General features: G+C 35.3%; 1 non-coding gene across 1 annotated transcript; it reads right to left on the minus strand.

Annotated features, from left to right (window-relative positions):
* Nucleotides 1–10184: 10184 nt before the first annotated feature.
* Nucleotides 10185–10287, minus strand: LOC115832192. The gene has a single exon (XR_004027629.1). It is a non-coding gene; the product is annotated as a U6 spliceosomal RNA (small nuclear RNA).
* Nucleotides 10288–21564: the final 11277 nt, after the last annotated feature.

The following is a 21564-nucleotide window of genomic DNA, read 5'->3' on the forward strand; positions in this document are numbered from 1 at the left end:
AGCATTCAAATTAGAATGGAAGAAGTAATATTATCTCTATTTGTAGATAACATCATCATATACATAGAAAATTCCAAAGATTCCACAAAAAGCCTGTTAGTACTAATAAATAAATTCAGCAAAGTTTCGGGATCCAAAATAAACATACAAAAATCAGTTGTGCCTCTATACTTTAACAAAAAACAATCTAAAAAGGAAATCAATAAAGCAATCACATTTCCAATAGCATCAAAAATAATAAAATACTTAGAAATAGATTTTATGAAGGAGATGAAAAATTTGTACACTGAAATCTACAAAACAGGGCTAAAAGAAATTAGAGAATGCAAGTAAATGAAAAGACATCCATGTTCATGGATTGGAAGAACTAATATTGCCCAAATCTCCATACTACCCAAAATGGTCTATAGATTAATAAAATTCCTACCGAAGTCTCACTAGCATTTTTTTCAAAAATGTAAAAAATAATCCTAAAATTTATGTGGAACCACAAAGGACCTTAAATAAATAAAAGTCTTGATAAAAAAGCTGAAGCTGAGGCCGGGCACGGTGGCTCACGCTTGTAATCCCAGCACTTTGGGAGGCCGAGGCGGGCAGATCACGAGGTCAGAAGATCGAGACCACGGTGAAACCCCGTCTCTACTAAAAATACAAAAAAAAATTAGCCGGGCGTGGTGGCGGGCACCTGTAGTCCCAGCTACTCACAGGAGAATGGCGTGAACCCGGGAGGCGGAGCTTGCAGTGAGCCGAGATTGTGCCACTGCACTCCAGCCTGGGCGACAGAGCAAGACTCCGTCTTAAAAAAAAAAAAAAAAAAAAAAAAAAAAAAGCTGAAGCTGGTGACCTCACATATTCTAATTTTAAAACATATTATAAAGCTACAGTAATCAATATGGTATGGTACTGGAATAAATTCAGACCTATAGACCAATGCAACTAAATAAAGAGCCCAGAAATAAACCCATAAATAAACCCCTGTATATGTGGTCAAAGAATCTTCTGCAAGGGTGCCATAGAGAAAAGACAGTATTGCAAAATGATACTAAGAAAACTGGATATGCACATGTAAAAGAATGAAATTGGACCCTTATCTTGCACTGTACACAAAAATCAACTCAAAATGGATTAAAGACTTAATTTTGAAACCTAAAACTATAAAATTTCTAGAAGAAAACATAGGGAAAAGCTTAGTAACATTAGTCTTGGCAATTATTTCTTAGATCTGACACAAAAACTTAGGCAACAAAACAAAAGTGGGCAAGTGAGAGTATGTCAGGCTACATCAAAGCTAGTGCACAGAAAAGGAAAAAATAATCAGATTGAAAAGTCAACCTATGGAATGGTAGAAAATATTTGCAAAACCATGAACAGAATGAAGAATCTGTTACATCTGATAAGGTGTTAAAATCCAACATATATAAGGAATTCCTACAACTCAATAGTAAAAGAACTTCCCTTCTGCCAAACACACACACACACACACACACACACACACAGACACACAGATACTAAAGTAGGTCAAGATCTTTGACACATAAGTGGCCAAGAAGTATATGAAAACATGTTCAACCCATTAATCATCAGGGAAACATAAATCAAAACCACATTTAGATATCACTTATACCAGTTAGAATGAACATTACAAGAAAAATTGAAAATAGGTGTTGGCAAGAAAGTGGAGAGTTGGAATCCTTGTGCACTGTTGGTGGTAATGTAAAATCTTGCAATCACTAAAGAAACAGTATGGAGGTTCCCAAAACAATTAAAAATAGTGTTATCATATAATTGAGCAATCCCACTTATAAGTATTTATCTAAAGCAATCGGAATCAGGATCTTAAAGAAATATCTATACTTCTGTGTTTATTACAGGATTGTTTACAATCGCCACCATCAATAGGTGAATGGAAAAATAAAATATGATCTATACATACAATGAAATATTATTCAGCCATAAAAACAGGGAAATTCTGTCATATGTTACAACATGAATGAACCATGGAGGCACTATATTAAGTGAAATGAGTCAGTCATAGAAGGACAGATACTCCATGACTCCACTTATATGAAGCATTTAAAGTAGTCAAAATAAAAGAAACAGAAATGGTGGTTGCCAGGATTTTGAATGAAGGAAATTGCAAGTTGCTGTTTAATGGATATAGAGTTCCAGTCATGCAAGATGCAAAATGTCTAGAAATCTGCTTTACAACATTGTATTTAGAGTTGACAATATTGTATTGTACACTTAAAAATTTAGGCCAGGTGCGGTGGCTCATGCCTGTAATCCCAGCACTTTGGGAGGCCGAGGCGGGCAGATTGCTTGAGGTTAGGAGTCGAGAGACCAGCTTGGCCAATGTGGCGAAACCCCATCTCTACTAAAAATACAAAAAGCTAGCTGGGCATGGTGGCACATCCCTGTAGTCCTAGCTACTCAGGAGGCTGAGGCAGAAGAATTGCTGGAATCCGGGAGGCGGAGGTTACAGTGAGCTGAGATTGTGCCACTGCACTACAGCCGGGGCAACAAAGCGAGACTCCGTCTCAGAAAAATAAAAATAAATAAAAAATAAAAATAAAAATTTGTGAAGAAGGTAGAGCTCATATGGTATGTATTTTTTACCACAAGAAATATAATATCAGAAAATTGAATTTAGCAATATATAAAAATGCTAACATATCAGTACAAATATGGTTTATTGAAGGAAGCAATATTGGTTTAACATTTGAAACTCAAATAAAGATAAAAGCCTTGTTTTTCTCATTAGTAAGTAAAAAAATTTGATAAAATTAAAAACACATTTATGAAAAGTTTCAGTAAGCTAGAAGTTAAGGAAAATTTCTCAATCTGAAAGTATCTGCAAAACATCTAAAGGTAATGGAATACTTAATAGTAAAATATTGAATGCTTTACTTCTTAAAGTCTGAAGTGAGACAAGAATATTATATCTTCTTTTCAACATTATACTGTGGTTCTAATTAGTAAAATAGTGCAAAACGAAGACAAACATAAATATTGAAAATGTAAATGTAAAACACATTATTTGCAAACAATATGGTTTAGATATATAGAGAATTCAAAAAACAATCACTGAGAATGCATAATTAACAAGTGAATTTAGCACTTTTGTTGAGTAAATGGAAAATATAAAAATTAATTACATTTCTTTATACTTGTAACATTCAAAATAGCATAAAATATCAAATATCTAAAAATAAATACAAAAGAATATATGCCAGACCTTTCCCCAGAAAACTATGAAACATTTTAACAAAAAATTTTAAAGATCTAAATAAATGGAGTTTATTTAGATAAATAGAATATACAATATTCATGGAACAGAAGACTTAATAGTGCTAAAATGTCAATTTTCCTTAAATTGATCTTTAAATTTAAAGCAATATTGATCAAAATTCTGACTCTTTTTTTTTAGAAAGCTTGCATGATGATACAAAGGACATAGCATAGTTAATATGATCTTGAAAGAGAGACAAGTAGTTGGAGGGCTTATATTGCCTGATATCAGTATTTAACACACAACTACAGTTATCAAGGCAGTGTTGTATTGAATGTAAGGATAGAGCATAAATTTGACAAATTTTGATGATGTATACGTTCATGTAATCTATATCCTAGCTCCCAATCATAATATAAAATAGTTTTATTTTCTCAGAAAGTTTTTACTTGCTTTTCAGCCAATCCTCACCCTCCATCCAGAGAAAACCACTATTATGATTTCTATGACTGCAGGTTTTTTCTGTCCTTGAACATTATATAAATGGAATAAAATAGTGAACACTCTTTTGTCCCTGTTTTTTTTTTTCTTTTTTACTTAAAATAATGTCTGAAGGATTCATTCATGTTGTTGAGAGTCTCAGTAGGGTTTTTTGTTGTTGCTGTTAAATTGCTGAGCAGTATGAATATGATATAAACATAATTTGTTTTTCCACTATCCTCTAGATAGGCATTTGGGTTCTTTGCAGTTTTGGCTACTATGAATAAAGCTGCTATGTAAATTTATGTACAAGTCATTTCATGAGCATATGCTTTTAATTTTCTTGGATAAATGCCTAGGAATTGCTAAGGCATGGGCAAACTATATGTTTAAATTTATAAAAAGTGGACAGTTTTCCAAAGTGATTGTACCATTTTTTTACTCCCACTCACAAATTTTGAGAGTTTTATTTATTCCACATCCTTGTGAATATTTGTTGTTGTCACTCTTTTTTTTTTGTTTTTGAGACAGTCTCGCTTTGTCGCCCAGGCTGGAGTGCAGTGGCGCAATCTCGGCTAACTGCAAGCTCCACCTTCTGGGTTCACGCCATTCTCCTGCCTCAGCCTCCCAAGTAGCTGGGACTACAGGCGCCTGCCACCACGTGCAGCTAATTTTTTGTATTTTTAGTAGAGATGGGGTTTCACTGTGTTAGCCAAGATGGTCTTGATCTCCTGACCTCGTGATCCGCCCGCCTTAGCCTCCTAAAGTGCTGGGATTACAGGCATGAGTCACTGCACCCTGCCTTGTTGTCACTCTTTTAAAAAATGTTTTGTATAGCAATTCCTTGATGACTAATGAGGATTACCATTTTTAATGTGCTTATTTGCCTTTCCTATATCTTTTGTAAAAAGCCTTTCAAGTTAGTTTCTTTTTAATTTTTTAATACCATTTGGTTGGTATTTTTCCTATTGATTTTTGGAAGTGTTCTATATATTCTAGATATGAGTCCTTTTTCAGCTACTTATTACAAGTATTTTCTTCCAATCCTTGGTTTGCTTATGTATTTTAACGTGTTTCAAAATAATATTTAAGGCATTTTATTTAACATATAAATGAAGTAACTGATAAGAATTTTTTTTTTTTTTTTTGAGATGGAATCTTGCTCTTTCTCCAGGCTGGAGTGCAATGGCACGATCTTGGCTCACTGCAACCTCCGTCTCCCAGGTTCAAGTGATTCTCCCGCCTCGGCCTCCCGAGTAGCTGGGACTACAGGTGTGCACCACCACACCCAGCTAATTTTTGTATTTTTAGTGGAGACAGGGTTTCACCATGTTGGCCAGGGTGGTCTCGATCTCCTGACCTTGTGATCTGCCCGCGTCGGCCTTCCAAAGTGCTGTGATTACAGGCGTGAGCCACCGCGCCTGGCCACTGGTAAGAATTTTTAACTGGCTCATATGAAATTTTGAATTAGTCATTCTGCAGGGATTGGTTTCAGCACTCCTTGTGGATTCCAGAATCCATGGATGCTCAAGTCCATTGCATAAAATGGTGTGGTATTTGTGTATAACCTGCATGCATCCTTCCATATACTTTAAATTATATTTACATTACTTATAATACCCAATACAGTGTAGATGCTATATAAATAGTTGTTATACTATATTTTTAAAATAAAATATGTATTATTTTATGATTGTATTATTTTTTATTTAAAAAATATTTTCTATTTGTAGTTAGTTGAATCCACTGATATGGAACCTGCAAATACAGAGGACCAATCGTGTAGAGGTTTATATTCTCTACTGAACAAAATTCATTTTCATTGATATGAACAGAGATCATTTTATTGCTAAGAATTATTTTAAAGGCTTTCGGTTTTCTACAAGTTAATCACTACCTCTATGGAGTTACAAAATTACCCAGTCAATAGAAAGATAAAAGTTTCATGCCCCTGTAGAGTCAGAAAATTTTAGGGGATCTGCTAGGCAATGCCTAGTACTCCATTAAAACAATCCCTAGCACTCTCTTTGGCCTATTTTCAAGTCTTGGACATTTTCTCTCCAGCAGTACTTCCCTCTGTGATCCCCTATGACCATAAATAATCTGTAAAGATTATTACTTTTTCCCTTTTATTTTTAGTTGACATATAATAATTGTACCTATATGTGGGATTCTGAGTTGTATTTTGATACATTGTGTAATTATCAAAGAGGGTAGTTAGCACATTCAACACCTCAAACATTTACTATTTCTTGGTGTTGTGAACATTCAAAATCCTCTCAATGTAGCTTTTTGAAAATATGTAATAAATTATTATTAGCCGTATTTACTGTACAGTGCTCCAGAGCACCAGACTCATTTTTTTAAAATCTAGCTGTAATTTTATATCTTTTAAACAACCTCTCCCCACTCTCTCCTCCTCCTTACCCTTCCCAGCCTCTAATACTCAGTTGTACTCTCTACTTCCATGGGCTCAAAACAGTTTTCTTGTTTTCACATATGAGTGAGAACATGTGGTATTTATCTCTCTGTGCCTGACATACTTTGCTTAACATAATGTTCATCAGGCTTACCCATGTTGCCACACTTGACAGGATTTTATTCTCTTTTATGGCTGAACAGTATTCCATTGTGTATATACGCCACACATTGTTTATCCATTCATCCATCAATGAATATTTAGGTTGATTCCATATCTTACCTATTATGAATTTTAAGTACTGCAATAAACATGGGGTTGCAGGTATCCCTTTGAGATACTGATTTATTTTCCTTTGAATAAATATCCAGAAGTGGGATTGCTGGATCATATGGTAGTTCCATTTTAACTTTTTTGAGAAACTACCATACTCTTTTCCATAGTGCTGTATAAATTTACATTTCCACCAACGGTGTATGAATTCCATTTTCTATGCATTCTCACTGGCATTTGGTATTTTCTGTCTTTTTGTTAATAGCTATTCTAACTGGGGTAAGATGATATTGAGCCTGAAAGACATTATGTTAAGCAAAGTATGTTAGGCACAGAGAGATAGATACCACATATCTCACTCATATGTGAAAACAAGAAAACTATTGATTTGCATTTCCCTGAAAATGATGTTGAGCATTTTTTTTATGTTTGTTGGTTATTTGTATGTTTTTTTTCGGGAAATGTCTATTCAGTTCCTTTGCCCACTTTTTAAAGTAGCTTTTTATTTTTATTTTTTGCTATTGAGTTGTTTGGGTTCCTCGTATATTCTGGATATTAGTCCCTTGTCAGATGAATCATTTGCAAATATTTGTTCCCATTATATAGATTGTCTTTTCACTTTATTGATTGCTTCCTTTGTTATACAGAAGATTTTCAATTTAATACAGTCCTATTTAACTATTTTTCTTTTTGTTGTCTGTACTTTTAAAGTCTTAGAAATAAAATCTTTGCCTGGACTAATGTCCTGAAGTGTTTCTTCTGTTTTTTTTTTTTTTTTTTCTAGTAGTTTCATAGTTTTGTGTTTAAGTGTTTAATCTATTTTTAGTTGATCCCTATATTGAAAGATAGGGATCTAGTTTTATTCTTCTGCATATGGATATCCAGTTTTCCCAGTACCATTTATTAAAGAAAGTGTCCTTTCCCCAGTGTGTGTTCTTGGCTCCTTTGTCAAAAATCAGTTGGCTGTAAACATGTGGATTTATTTCTGGGTTCTTTATTCTGTTCCATTGTTCTGTGTGCCCATTTTAATACCAAGACCATGCTATTCTGGTTCAGCTTTTTTATCTTGCTCAGTATTGCTTTCACTATTCAGAGTCCTTTGAGGTTCCACACAAATTTTAGGACTGTTCTTTCTATTATCATGAAGAATGTCATTGATATTTTGATAGGGATTGCACTGAATCTGAACATTGCTTTAGACAGTATGGTTATTTTAACAATATTAATTCTTCCAGTCCATGAGCATAGGATGTCTTTCCATTTGTTTGTGTCCTCATTTTTTTTTTCATCAGTGTTTTGTAGTTTTCATTATAGAGGTCTTTCATCTCTTGATGAAATTTATTTTTAGGTATTTTGGGTAGACATTGTAAATGTGATTGCTTTCTTAATTTCTTTTTCACTTACTTATTGGTGTATAAAAATTCTACTGATTTTTGCATGTTGATTTTGTATTCTGCAACTTTACTGAATTTGTTTATCAGTTCTGAGAGGGTTTTGGCAAAAGTCTCTAGGCTTTTCTATATATAAGATCATATTGTCTGCAAAGAGGGATAATTTAACTTCCTCTTTTTTCAATTTGGGTGACTTTTATTTCTTTATGTTGCCTAATTGTTCAGGCTGCCAGTATTGGAATATATTGAGTAAGGGTGGTAAAGTGGGCATCTTTGCCTTGTTCAAGTTCTCAGAGGAAAGGCTTTCAGCTTTTCACCATTGAGTATGTTAGCTATTTACTTGTTTTATATGGCTCTTGTTATGTAGACATATGTTCCTTCCATGCCTAATTTGTTGAGGGTTTTTATCATGAAGAGATGTTAGATTTTGTCACATTCCTTTTCTGCATCTATTGAGCACATCATATGGATTTTGTCCATCATTCTGTTGAAGTGATGTATCACATTTATCAATTTACATATGCTGAACCGTTCTTGCATACCTGAGATAAATTCCACTTGGTCATTATGTATAATTCCTTTAATATGCTGTTAATTTGATTTGCTAGTATTTTGGTGAGGATATTTGCATCTATATACGTTAGGGATATTGATCTGTAATTTCCTCTTTTCTGTTTTGTTCGTGTCTGGTTTTGGTATCATGGCAATGCTGGCTTGTAGAATGAGTTAGGAAGAATTCTCTTCTCTTCAGTTTTTTGGAATAGTATGAGAATTGGTGTCCTTTAAAAGTCTGGTAGAATTCAGTGGTAAAGCCATCTAATCCTGAGCTTTTCTTTGTTGGGAGACTTTCTATTACAGATTCAATCTTGTTACTCATTACTAATTTGTTCCGATTTTCTATTTCTTTCTGGTTCAATATTGGGAAGTTGTATATGTCCAGAAATTTATCCATTCCTTCCAGGTTTTTCAATATTTAGCTTGTAGTCATTTGTAATAGTTTTTAATGATGCTTTAAATTTCCATAGTATCAGTTGTAATGTCTCCTTTTTTATTTCACTTATTTGGATTCTCTCTCTTTCTTCTTGGTTAATGTAGCTAGTGGTCTATCGATTTTGTCTATCTTTTCAAAATACAACTTTTCATTTTGTTAATCATTTGTATTGTATTTTTTTGTCTCTATTTCATTTACTTCTGCTCTGATCTTTATTGTTTTCTTCCTTCTACTTTCAGCTTGGTTTGTTCTTGCTTGTCTAGTTCCTTGAGGTGAATTTTTAGGTTGTTTATTTGAAATCTTTCTACTTCCTAATGTATGCATTTATTGCTATAAACTTCCCTCCTTGTACTACTATTGTTATAACTCATAAGTTTTGGTATATTGTGTTTCCATTTTCATTTGTGTCAAGAAATTTTAACAATTTATTCTTAATTTCTTTATTGACCCAATGGTTGTTCAGGAGCATATTGTATAATTTCCTTTTCATGTATCTGTACAATTTCCAAAGTTCATCTTGTTGTTGATTTCTAGTTTTATTCTATTGTGATTTGAAAAGACTTGATATGCTTTCAGTTGTTAAAAATTTGTTGAGACTTGCTTTGTAACCTAACATATGGTCTATCTTGGAGAATGTTCCATGTGCTGATGAGAAAAATGTGTGTTCTGCAGCTGCTGGATGAAATTTTCTATAAATGTCTTTTAGATCCATTTGGTCAAAAGTACAGTTTAAATCCAATGTTTCTTCATTGATATTTTTGTCTAGATGTTGAAGTTCTCAACTGTTGTTTTAGTAGGATCCATCTCTCTCTTTAGCTCTAAGAATATTTACTTTATATATCTGGATGGTCTTGTGTTGGGTGAATATATATCTTTATAATTGTTCCATCCTTTTGCTGAATTGATACCTTTGTCATTAAATAATGACCTTCTTTGTCTCTTTTTATGTTTTTGCCAAATGGGATATGCACATTAGCCCTGCCTCCTATCTGCCATCTTCTTCAAGTGTGTTTTGTGTGTTTTCATGATAGTACATATTCTTTTTTGCTTTCAAATATAGGACTCAAGCATTTCTTTTTTTTTTTTTTTTTTTGAGACAGAGGGCTGGAGTGCAGTGGCATGATCTCGGCTCACTCACTGCAAGCTCTGCCTCTGAGGTTCACGCCATTCTTCTGCCTCAGCCTCCCTAGTAGCTGGGACTACAGGCGCCCACCACCTCGCCCGGCTAATTTTTTTGTATTTTAGTAGAGACGGGGTTTCACCGTGTTAGCCAGGATGGTCTCGATCTCCTGACCTCGGGATCCACCCGCCTCAGCCTCACAAAGTGCTGGGATTACAGGCATTAGCCACCGTGCCTGGCCGCACTTAAGCATTTCTTATAGGGTTGGTCTAGTGGTAATAAAAAATATGGAATGCTTTACAAATTTGCATGTTATCCACTCACAGGAGCTATGCAAATCATCTGTCATTTTAATTTTAGTGTATGTGCTGCCAAAGTGGTCACTAAAGCTTATTCTTGACCACACACAAAAATGTCAAATCCCAACGGATTTGGCCAGATTTATTTAGGAACACCCATGGTGTTAGTTATATGTGTCTCATTGATTTTTTCCATAAATCTAGAGTTGTGTAATATACAGTAACTACTAAGTCTAAGGGATTTATTTCATCCTGAAATATTTATAAGGCTTCTTGGATTGGAATTTTTAAATCCTTTATTAACTGCTAGCTGTGAACCGAATATCCCCCACCCAAAAAATTATACCTTGAAATCCTAACTCCACAAATAATGGTATTAGGTGAGGCCTTTGGGAGGTGACTGTGTCATGATTTAGTCCTCATGAATGGGATTAGTGCCCTTATAAGGGCCTAAAGAGACCGGAGTTTTCCCTTCTACCATGTAGTGACACAGCAAGATGACCATCTATGAGCCAAAAATCATGTCCTCACCAGACAACAAATCTTCTAGCACCTTGATTTTGGACTTCTCAGCCTCCAGAACTGTGAGAAATAAATTTCTGTTATTTATAAGCTACCTGATTTATGGTGTGTTATTATAGCAATTTGAATGAACTAAGACAGTGCATTTCTATCTTGAAACTAGGAAGCAAAGCCCCAAAACTCTCTCTACCAGATTTTACCTCCAGTATTTATAGATTGGATGAATTCCTTTTCCTAGCAATTCCCAAATTTTGTTGTAGTTCCTGGTCTGCTGAGTAACTTTTTTACCACCTGGTAGACTGAGACCCTATGAACACAAGTACCAGGCCAATATTCTTGAGAAGGCTTTGTTGGTATTGAGTTCACGTACGATGTTGGAATTATTCCTCTTTCATATGGGGTTTACCATTTGTAATAAAAGTGAGTAATGCAAAATCAGACACTTAATGTAATCTATGTAAATAATGAATGTTTCTGTGAATCGTAAGGAGAGTATGTAAAGGTGTCTGCATTTCCAGGGGTCAGTGAGAATCAAAGTTTCTTTAAAAGTTTTCATTTTTGTTTACAAAAAATCTATTTTGGGTTAGATATATCTTAAAGAGAAGAAAATTTTTTCTCATATAGCCATAAAAATAAAACATTATAAATATTACCAAAATATTTCAAATATTACATTTAAATTTATCTCTTTAATGTATTCATTTCTATAAAATTAATTTTTGTTCCACTGCATGTTGAGTCAGTAGTTTGCTTCATGACTGGAAAATAATTCTTGTGACTCTCAGTCCACTGTTATCTAAAAGTAGTCTGAGTAATGTCACCTAAGCCTGAATTCAGAACTTTGTCCTTTGAAGTAAAATATTAGAATGATAAGTAAAATTATCTATTAAGATTTTATAGATCAAGCTGGGCTCAGTGGCTCATGCCTATAATCCCAGTAAATCGGGAAGCTGAGGTGAAAGGATCACTTGAGAAAAAAGTTTGAGAGCAGCCTTGGTAACATAGCTAGATCCAGTCTCTAAAAAAAAAAAAAAATAACCAAAAATTTAGCTGGGCCTATTGGCATGCACTTGTAGTCCCAGGTATTTGGGAGGCTGAGGTGGGAGGATAGCTTGAGCCCAGGAATTCAAGACTGCAGTGAGCCATGATCATGCCACTGCACTCCAACCTGGGCAACAGAGGGAGACCCCAACTCAAAAAAAAATTTCACACATCAATTTGAGGAAAATTGTATCTATAAATATTGAATCTTCTGCTACATTAACATGTATATCTTTGTATTTATTTTGATTTTCTTTAAAATATTTTTGGCAGTGTTTTGTAGTCTCCATAGAAATATCTGGCATATCTTTTAATTTTTTTGGTACTTAATGCTTTGGATATTCTATTATACCATTTGTATACTGCTATAAAGAACTGCACAAGACTGGGTAATTTATAAAGGAAAGAGGTTTAATTGACTTACAGTTCAGCATGGCTGAGGAGGCCTCTGGAAACTTACAATCATGGTGGAAGGTGAAGGGGAAGCAAGGTACCTTCACAAGGTGGCAGGCAGAAGTGCTGAGCGAAGTGGGAAGAGCCCCTTATAAAACTGTGAGCTCTCGTGAGAATTCACTCACTATCATGAGAACAGCATGGAGGAAACCACCCCATGATGCAGTTACCTCCACATGGTCTCTCCCTTGACATGTGGGGATTCTGGGGATTATGGGAATTATAATTCAAGATGAGATTTGGGTGGGGACACAAAGCTTAAACATAGCAGATACTAACTTTTATTTCTCAGAGAAAAGTGGAAAGTAGATAATTGAGAACTTTAGGTAATATAGAATAGAAAACTTTTAGCAGCACCAAACCTCCTGAATAAAAACAAAACAACTTTTTGCAGCCACTCGTATTTCTTTACACCTTGTGTCTTAATGCTGCTATAATGAATGGCAATAGACTGTGTGGCTTATAAACATCACAGGTTTATTTCCCACAGTTCTGGAGGCTGGAAGTCCAAGATCAGGGTGTCAGCATGGTTGGGTTATGGTAAGAGCCCTCTTCCAGAACCCAACTTCTATTTAATTTCTCGCATGGCAGAAAGGAACAAGAGAACTCTATGCGGCCTCTTTTATTACTTTTAATAGCAAAAACTGCAAGTACTTTTGCACCAACCTAATACTTCTCCACACAAATTCAGGGATTAGCTTATTCATAACTTTAATATTTTTAAGGTGAAATTTGGAAGAAGGATATTAGGGAAATAAACTGCAGCTCCAATATCTGCAGTTGATATTGGGGCTAAACCTGTTATTTTTCTTTTTAGTTTCCATTCTCCATTTCAAATTCAGCTATCACGCTGTTAGGTCTCAGTAGCTTACTAACTGGTGTGACTCGAATCTTCCTTTCGGAGTGGTCTGAAACTTTGGTAATCATTTTCAGTCCAGGGCTCCTCCAAATGTATATTTACAGCTACAGTGGGGCAAAGGAGTATCAGTTGGCATCCAAGAAGATCGCCTGGGTTCCACATGTATTCGTCTCTGTCCCTATTATGCAAACCACCTCTACCTCTCCTATTGTTCACAGTTAACTACCCTGGGCAGGCAAGAAGAGAAGTTACCATATTGTGCAGGGTATTTAACTGTGAACAATGACTGAAATGATTACTGATAATACTGAACTACACAAAATACACATTTGGAGAGAAGGAATCCAAAACGTCTAGCAGAACCTATAACTTGTAGTTCAGTTGAATCCTTTCTTTGTCCACTGGCAAGAGCATGCCCCCTTACTGTCAATTAATGCTTCATATGTTTTGAAGTTGTGTTATTAGGTGTATACCTCTTTAGTTTTGTGGATTTTTTTGATAAATTAACTTTTTGTCACCATGAAATGAGTAATTTTTTGTAACACTTTTTGTCTTGACATCTATTTTGTATATTGATATAGCTACTTTAGTTTTCTCATAATTATTGTTTGCCTTAGTATCTTTTCCCTTCTTTTTAACCTATTAGTATCTCTAAATCTAAATATGTAAAACTGAATACTGTTCACAGGAGACATTTTAAGCATGTCTCATATAAACAGTGTTTAGTTTTGGAATTTTTTCCCAGTAACTTTTAACATAGTTATGGTATGATTTTGGTACCAGTCTATCATCTTACTATTTGTTTTCTACTTGTATCAGTAGACTTTGTTACTTCAATTTAAATTTTCTACCTTTCACTTTTTAAGATTTTTATGCCAAATATCATTCATTCAAAAGTTGAGATTGAAGTAACATATTGGTTGTTCTGAAGTCCAGAGAATAAAGTCCCTTTCCTAGGTTATGTGATTAAATGAGATCCTTATCATTTATTGTCCTTAGCATATTGTGTTGAGATAAGGCTGGGCAACAGCTATAATTTTATTGAATTCAACCCCCTTTTAGCTTGTAAATATTTGAGTTTAGAGTGAGTTGGTTGCACTTTCCAATATGTTGGTTATTCTTCGGATTCATCACCTTTAGGACTCAAAAATCCAGTCATTTTGAGAACGCACAGGATCGTGTTTTCAGATCTTCCTTTACTGCAGCTCTTTTTGCAAAATTTGAGGGTATTGTTGGTGGAGAGAATTAGCTGACCAGCAATTTGTTTCATGCTTGGACGTTTTTTATACTCCAGTTCAGTCACATGATCATTCAAGGTAATTCTGACCTCTCTTATTTTCCATAAAATCTTTCCATCTTTAGCACCTCTCCTTTAATTTGCCATAGCTAAACCAGATACCTGTACCAAGGTATGGAATAATTCAGTATGTACAAATGCCAGTTTATCAAGGCTTCTTTGAAGCATCTAATCTTCCTTAGTCACATTAAAATGATAACTTCTTTGGTCTAGGTTTTTCTCATTGTTACTAAAAGAACCAAGGTTTTTTTCATCTTTTACATTTTAACCAGAAGCAAAAACGTATTATATTCTACCCAGCATTTCTTGGTGTTAGAGCTTGAGAATTTTTAGGTTATCTGAGTTTTCCGTCTTTCTGAAATAGAAATGGAAACCACAGATTTACCTTTACAATATGGTTATTAGAGAAATAATATGTTAGGATTTAAAACATTGATGTGCATTAAAATTACCTTTGAAGTTTATAAAAATATGGATACTTCGGTCCTATAGTGGATGATTCAAATTCACTCAGTTTTGGGCTAAATCCAAATGAAAATTATGTGGTTTCCAAATGTATTTTCCAGAGGCCTCTCAAGGTGATGTTGATGCAAACCAAAGTTTGAGAAAAATGGTAAAGTAGATGAATGGTGGCCTAAACATTCACAATATTTATCTATTCTTTATCCCCACTGTCCAGCACAATGATAGCAAGTGCTCAATTTGTACAAATGGATGAATGCATTTATTATGGGCAATTGGTTTTTCATGTAAATCAGCATGAGATAATTTAGACATTTTAGATGTCCTTTCAATAAACAAAACTATAGTCATATTAGAAGACTGAGTCAATTTACTTCTTCTGATGAGTTTATCAATGTGCTCCTTGTTGCTTAATCCTTTGGACACCTCCTTACATATTATACTTGACCTCACTGTAGAAACTGATGCTATCCTTTCTCTTCCTAAAACAATTTTTTCCCTTGCCTTTGTTTACATCATAATTTGCTGGTTTCTCCCTACCTACTGGCCACTTAATTTGAATTTTTAATTCTTTTTGATTCCCCTGTTAAAATATGAAACTTCTAATCTGCATTTGAAACTTGTCATAGTTGTTTCAGTAATCTCAAGAGGTGATGTGGTTTGGCTGTGTCCCCACCCAAATTTTATCTTGAATTGTAGTTCCCATAATCCCCACCTGTTGTGAGAGGGACACAGTGGGAGGTAATTGAATCGTGGGGATGGTTACCCCCATGCTGCTGTTCTTGTGATAGTGAGTGAGTCCTCACAAGACCTGATTTTTTTTAAGCGGCTTTTCCCCCCTTGCTTGGCACTTTTCCTTCCTGCTGCCATGTGAAGAAGGACATGTTTGCTTCCCCTTTTGCCATAATTGTAAGTTTCCTGAGGCATCCCAGCCTCACTGAACTGTGAGCCAACCTCTTTCCTTTACACATTACCCAGTCTCAGGTATGTCCTTATTAGCAGCATGAGAACAGACAAGAAGGGTGCAGTAAAATTCTTGCAGTGAAGGAGCACTATAAATTAATCATAATTCCCCTCTCTTTCTCTCTCTCTCCGTGTATGTATTGTCTACCAACAGTAAACATTTAGTAAGGTTTTTTTTTCTGTGCTACTTGCTGGGAGTACAAAGAGCCCTAAGATACCATCCCTGCCCTTAAGGAGCTTATAAATCAAATAAATAAGGATATTTTATAATTCTGAAAGAATTCTAAGAATGCTGCCCTTAGCTATGAATACAATTTCCTTCCTCACTGAAGCTTTTATACATTCTCCTCCTCACCCTCTATTTTTATTTTCTTGAAAATTTGTTTTAAGGACTTAGCTATCTTCACATATGGGAATATGTGACAGGAGAGAGGTGAAAGAGAAGTGAGGAGGAAAAGTAAGGGAAGAAAGAAGGGTTTCAAGGCACATGGCTTTCTGATTCTTTACTGTAAATAACATAAATGCAATTAAAATACATTACAGTGCCCAGGTGCGGTGGCTCAGCTGTAATCCCAGCACTTTGGTAGGCCAAGGCGGGTGGATCGCCTTAGGTCAGGAGTTCAAGACCAGCCTGGCCAACACGGCAAAACCCTGTCTCTACTAAAAATACAAAAATTAGCTGGACATGGTGGCGCATGTCTGTAATCCCAGCTACTCAGGAGGCTGAGGCAGGAGAATCACTTGAATCCAGGAGGCTGGGGTCACAGTGAGCTGAGATCATACCACTGCACTCCAGCCTGAGTGACAGAGCGAGACTCTGTCTCAAAAACAACAACAACAACAACAACAAAATTACAGTATTTTAACTTTCTAAAGTGTTCTTAGAATTTCCTCCAATTTTGTTTTTGCAACATTCCATTTTACTGTGGAAAAACTGGGTCAGGGTGTGCCTATGTGTTTACCAGACACCTCCATCCTTCAGGTTTTAAAGCACATTTCTTTTACTTAATACATTATTAATTTGATCCTAGCAACAATCCTCTGAGCCTTTTGCTTATGAAACAGGAAGGAGGAGTAGAATCAAGTGTGTTTGAAAGGTAGAAAAAACACCCTGCTAAGTTTGAATCCTTTTTTATTTACTTGCTAGCTGTGTGACTTCCATTTAACTTCCATGAGCTCATTTTTCTGTTAACTATGAATAACAGTTCCTGTTAGTAGAGTTTTGTGCATAGCCTATTATATTCTAAGTGTTGGTTCATTTTCTCCTTCCTCTGAATTGGATCAGTTCTTCCAGAGATTTTTTTTCATGTAAAGAGGTACTTTTCCTAAACAAAGACAATATTTTCGGTTCTGTAATTGACCTGCAGATTGGGTTGGCCTTGCATTTAGGAAGGTGGATGCTAATTACTTCTTCCTTTGCACGAGACTGGTGTGGCTGTGTTCCTTCCTTTCACCTGACACAAAGTCTTAGGGAACATATTATCCTGTGCAAAATTGATTTCTAAATAATACATCAAAACATCCTAGATAGAAGTAATCTCCTGAAAACAGAAAAAAGGGACCTGAAATTTATTATATGGTGTGTGCATAGCTGCACAATTTCTAATCTGGTAAAAGTTCAAATGTAACAATTAGTGTCACACTTCACCTTATTCAGAGTGGTCTAAAGCTTATCTGCCACGGGCAATAATAATCAGGATCCAATAAAAGATGTTGGAGCAGATGGAGGTACTACAGTTTCCAATTAAACTCCTCTTTATTAAACTTTGTATTCTTTCACGATTTAGTGAACTTACTTCAGCTCTCTGTCACCTACACAACTGGTATTTGTGTTTAGCACTGCTCTGTAAGTTTGCTTACTTTCTAAGGTTGAAAAAGGCTTTATGTAAATGGAGAGTCTCATCTTTTCTTAATCAAATAGTTGCAGATGATATTTTGTTTTGCAGCAACAAAAAGAGAAAGAGAAAAAGGCAATTGATATTTATTGAGCATTGGGAATATCTGGTGGGCGTTTTTGAGTAAATCTACTCTTGAGTAATTTGCTGTATTTAATCCTCTTAACTATACTATGAGGAAGAGGTTGTTTCTTATTTATTGACCACTTTGTTGATGAGAAAACGGAAACTTGGTGTTTGAATCAGTGAGCAGATGTGAAAAAAACAGAAAGACATTCCTAGCTGTTCATAAAATCATATTGCCAAGGGAAAGGTAGGAGAGATTTTATAAATGAGAATGTAGAGAACCTTATTAATAACATCTTGTTTTATTACAAGGAAAAATAATATGTCTATGTATGTATGAGTCAAAAGAACTAATATTTTTAAAACTCTAGGAGACTCTTTTACATGTAAACATTATCACCACGTGAAGTGTTTAACAAACGTGTGTGGACATCACACAGTCAGATGCTATGTTCGGCACTGAGGCTTAGTGGTAGTGTGTCCGGAATTGGTTCCTTCTGGTGGGTTCTTGGTCTCGCTGACTTCAAGAATGAAGCCATGTACCCTCGCGGTGAGTGTTACAGTTTTTAAAGATGGTGTGTCCAGAGTTTGTTCCTTCAGATGTTCAGATATGTCTGGAATTTCTTCCTTCCGGGGGGTTCGTGGTCTCGCTTGACTTCAGGAGTGAAGCCGCAGACCTTTGTAGTGAGTGTTACAGCTCTTAAAGGTGGTGCGTCCAGAGTTGTTTGTTCCTCCCGGTGAGTTCGTGGTCTCGCTGACTTCAGGAGTGAAGCTGCACACCTTCCCAGTGAATGTTACAGCTCATAAAGGTAGTGCAGACCCAAAGAGTGAGCAGTAGCAAGATTTATTGTGAAGAGCGAAGAGCGAAACAACAAAGCTTCGAAAGTGTGGAAGGGGACTCCAGCTGGTTGCTGCTGCTGGCTCAGATGGCCAGCTTTTATTCCCTTATTGGTCCGCCCACATCCTGCTGATTGGTCCATTTTACAGAGCGCTGATTGGTCCATTTTACAGAGTGCTGATAGATCCATTTTACAGAGTGCTGTTTGGTGCGTTTTTACAGAGTGCTGATTGGTGCGTTTACAAAGCTTTAGCTAGACACAGAGCACTGATTGGTGTGTTTACAATTCTTTAGCTAGACAGAAAAGTTCTCCAAGTCCCCACCCGACCCAGAAGCCCAGCTGGCTTCACCTCTCGGTGGGAAACAGAGACTACATGTCTGTTTTCATAGAAATATTAAATACAGATATTTATGAGATTTCAGTTAATGCTTACCTATTGTTCATTGAGAGAATGAGAATTTAGTTTACTTGATTAGTCTGAGGCAATTAAGGCAGAAAGGATCCACTAGTATGGGAAGCACAAAGAATTCTTAAGAAGCAAGTGACAAAAAAGCTGATGTATTTGCTAAATAAGTCCTAGACCCTGAAAAGGAATATGGCATGAAAGATGGAAAGGCCAGGTGCTTTCAGTGTCTCATGAAGAAGAGCATGGTTTAAAAGCATTTAAGATTCCTCAGAAAGTAGGATTTCTTTCTGTCACTGTATTTGCTCCCTCCAAATTGCTGTTCTTGGACTTTTACTGAGGCAGTCCAGCTACTCAGTAAGTAACACCTGCTAACAAAATATTTCTGTTTTCCTCACGAGCAAGGGGCAATTAACTGTCTTAAACATAGTATATTTGATATGTCTTTCTACGTATAAAGATTCAACAATTGTGTGTTGGGAGATGAATTCTCCACATAGGGTAATTTGAGTTAAACCAGTAACAGCTTTATAGTCGATAGCTTAAGTGCAGTGTTAATGTCTTTTGTTTCCAGAATTTGAAAAATAGGTTTCAAGATACAGTGAAAGATGTAGAACTCATGAAGTAAGGCAAGCATTTATAATTTAGTATAGAAACCAATGGACAGTCTAACAAAATGATATCAAATGCAAGCAGGAAAGGGGTAATAAAAGGAAAATAAAACCAGAGATTTTTCAGTATTTTTTGAAAAAATATAAACAAATATTCAAAACATTATTAGACCATTGGATTCATCTAACATGTAGGAATGTTGAAATGGTTCAAATATCACAAAAATGATCAATGAGTTGGAGAAAAGGATTTATAGGGAAACTTTAATTAGAAATATAATTAGGGAAGACCTTTTTTACCACATGACTCATAACACAGGTTTGAATATAACATAGTTACATGACTCCTCAAATGAAACTTTATAATAAAATTATAAACTGCTCTGGGTAGATCATAAAATGTGTGTGTGTGTGATTACTGATCTATATGAGGATTTATTCATTGAATAATGTATCATTAGGATACGTTAATATGCTGTCAAAAAAGAGCTTTGCAAACTTATAATAATAAAATAAACTTTCTGTTTATAAAACAGTCAAATGACAGAAGGGATCACAGAAGATGGTTATTATGATGCCATGAGTGTGATGAAATTATTTCAGTTTTGACTCTAGACTATTAAGGAAATAAGGCCAGGCACCATTGCTCATGCCTGCAATCCCAGGACTTTGGGAGGCCAAGGAGGGTGAATCACCTGATGTCAGGAGTTTGAGACCAGCCTGGCCAACATGGTGAAACCCTGTCTCTAGTAAAAATACAAAAATTAGCTGGGCATGGTGGCAGGTGCCTGTAATCCCAGCTAGTCAGAAGGCTGAGTCAGGAGAATCTCTTGAACCCACGAGGCAGAGGTTGCAGTGAGCCGAGATTGTGCCACAGCACTCCAGCCTGAGCGACAAGAGTGAAACTCCGTCTCAATTAAAAAAAAAAAAAAAAAGATAATGTAAGATGACATCTTGTCTCACAGAAACCTGAAATTTTTAGTTTTTAGGTAGTTGAGAATTGCCATGTTTTAATTCAATCGCCTATATTTTAATCTAGGTATTTCAAATGCACATTCTATTATGCTATCTTGACTATCTTACATAATTGTTTTAGACACCCCTCCCCCCTTTATCTATTTGCACAATTCTATAGAGGACCAGGATTTAAATGTTAATCTATTGAACAGGTAAAAATGTGCTGTTCTCTGTTACCGCTATTAAAAGAATCCATGAATTGTGAAAGGTTTTATCTCTGCAGTATAACTCTCTATTTGGAAATGACTCACATATTTATTTCTTTGGCTCTGATGATCCAAACTAAAGTATTAGCCATAAAAAATGTTCTAGGAACATAGAAATTTAATATTATGAAAATATGTGAGTATATTGAGAGATACTGTAACAGTGAGTATGTAATATAATTTTATGTATAATTTTAAGATTGCCATTGCAATTGTACATATTTATGGGATACAATTAATGTTTATATATATATGTATGTTATATAATGAAGAAACCTGAGTAGTTAGCATGTCTATCACCTCATATATTTATTATTTCTTTGTGGTGAGAACATTCAAAAGCTTTTCTTCTAGCCGTTTTGTAATATACAATACCTTATAGTTAGCCATAGTCTCCCTACTGTGCAATAGAAGACTAGAACTTATTCCTTCTCATTGTGACTTTGTACCCTCTTGTCATCTTTCTCTTCCACCTTTCCTCCTCAGTCTCTGGTAACCACTGTTCTACTTCCTGCATCTATGATATCAACTTTTTTTTTTCCAGATTCCACATATGGGTGAGACCATGCAGTATTTGCCTTTCTATGCCTAGCATATTTCACTTAACATACTGTCCTCCAGGTTCATCCATGTTGTCAAAAAAAATGACAGAATTTCATTCTTTTTTATGACTGAATAGTATTCCAATGTGTATATATACCAAATTTTTTTTTATTTCTTTATTTCAT

The sequence above is a fragment of the Nomascus leucogenys genome, chromosome 21, assembly GCF_006542625.1.
Source record: "Nomascus leucogenys isolate Asia chromosome 21, Asia_NLE_v1, whole genome shotgun sequence".
Taxonomy (NCBI): domain Eukaryota; kingdom Metazoa; phylum Chordata; class Mammalia; order Primates; family Hylobatidae; genus Nomascus; species Nomascus leucogenys.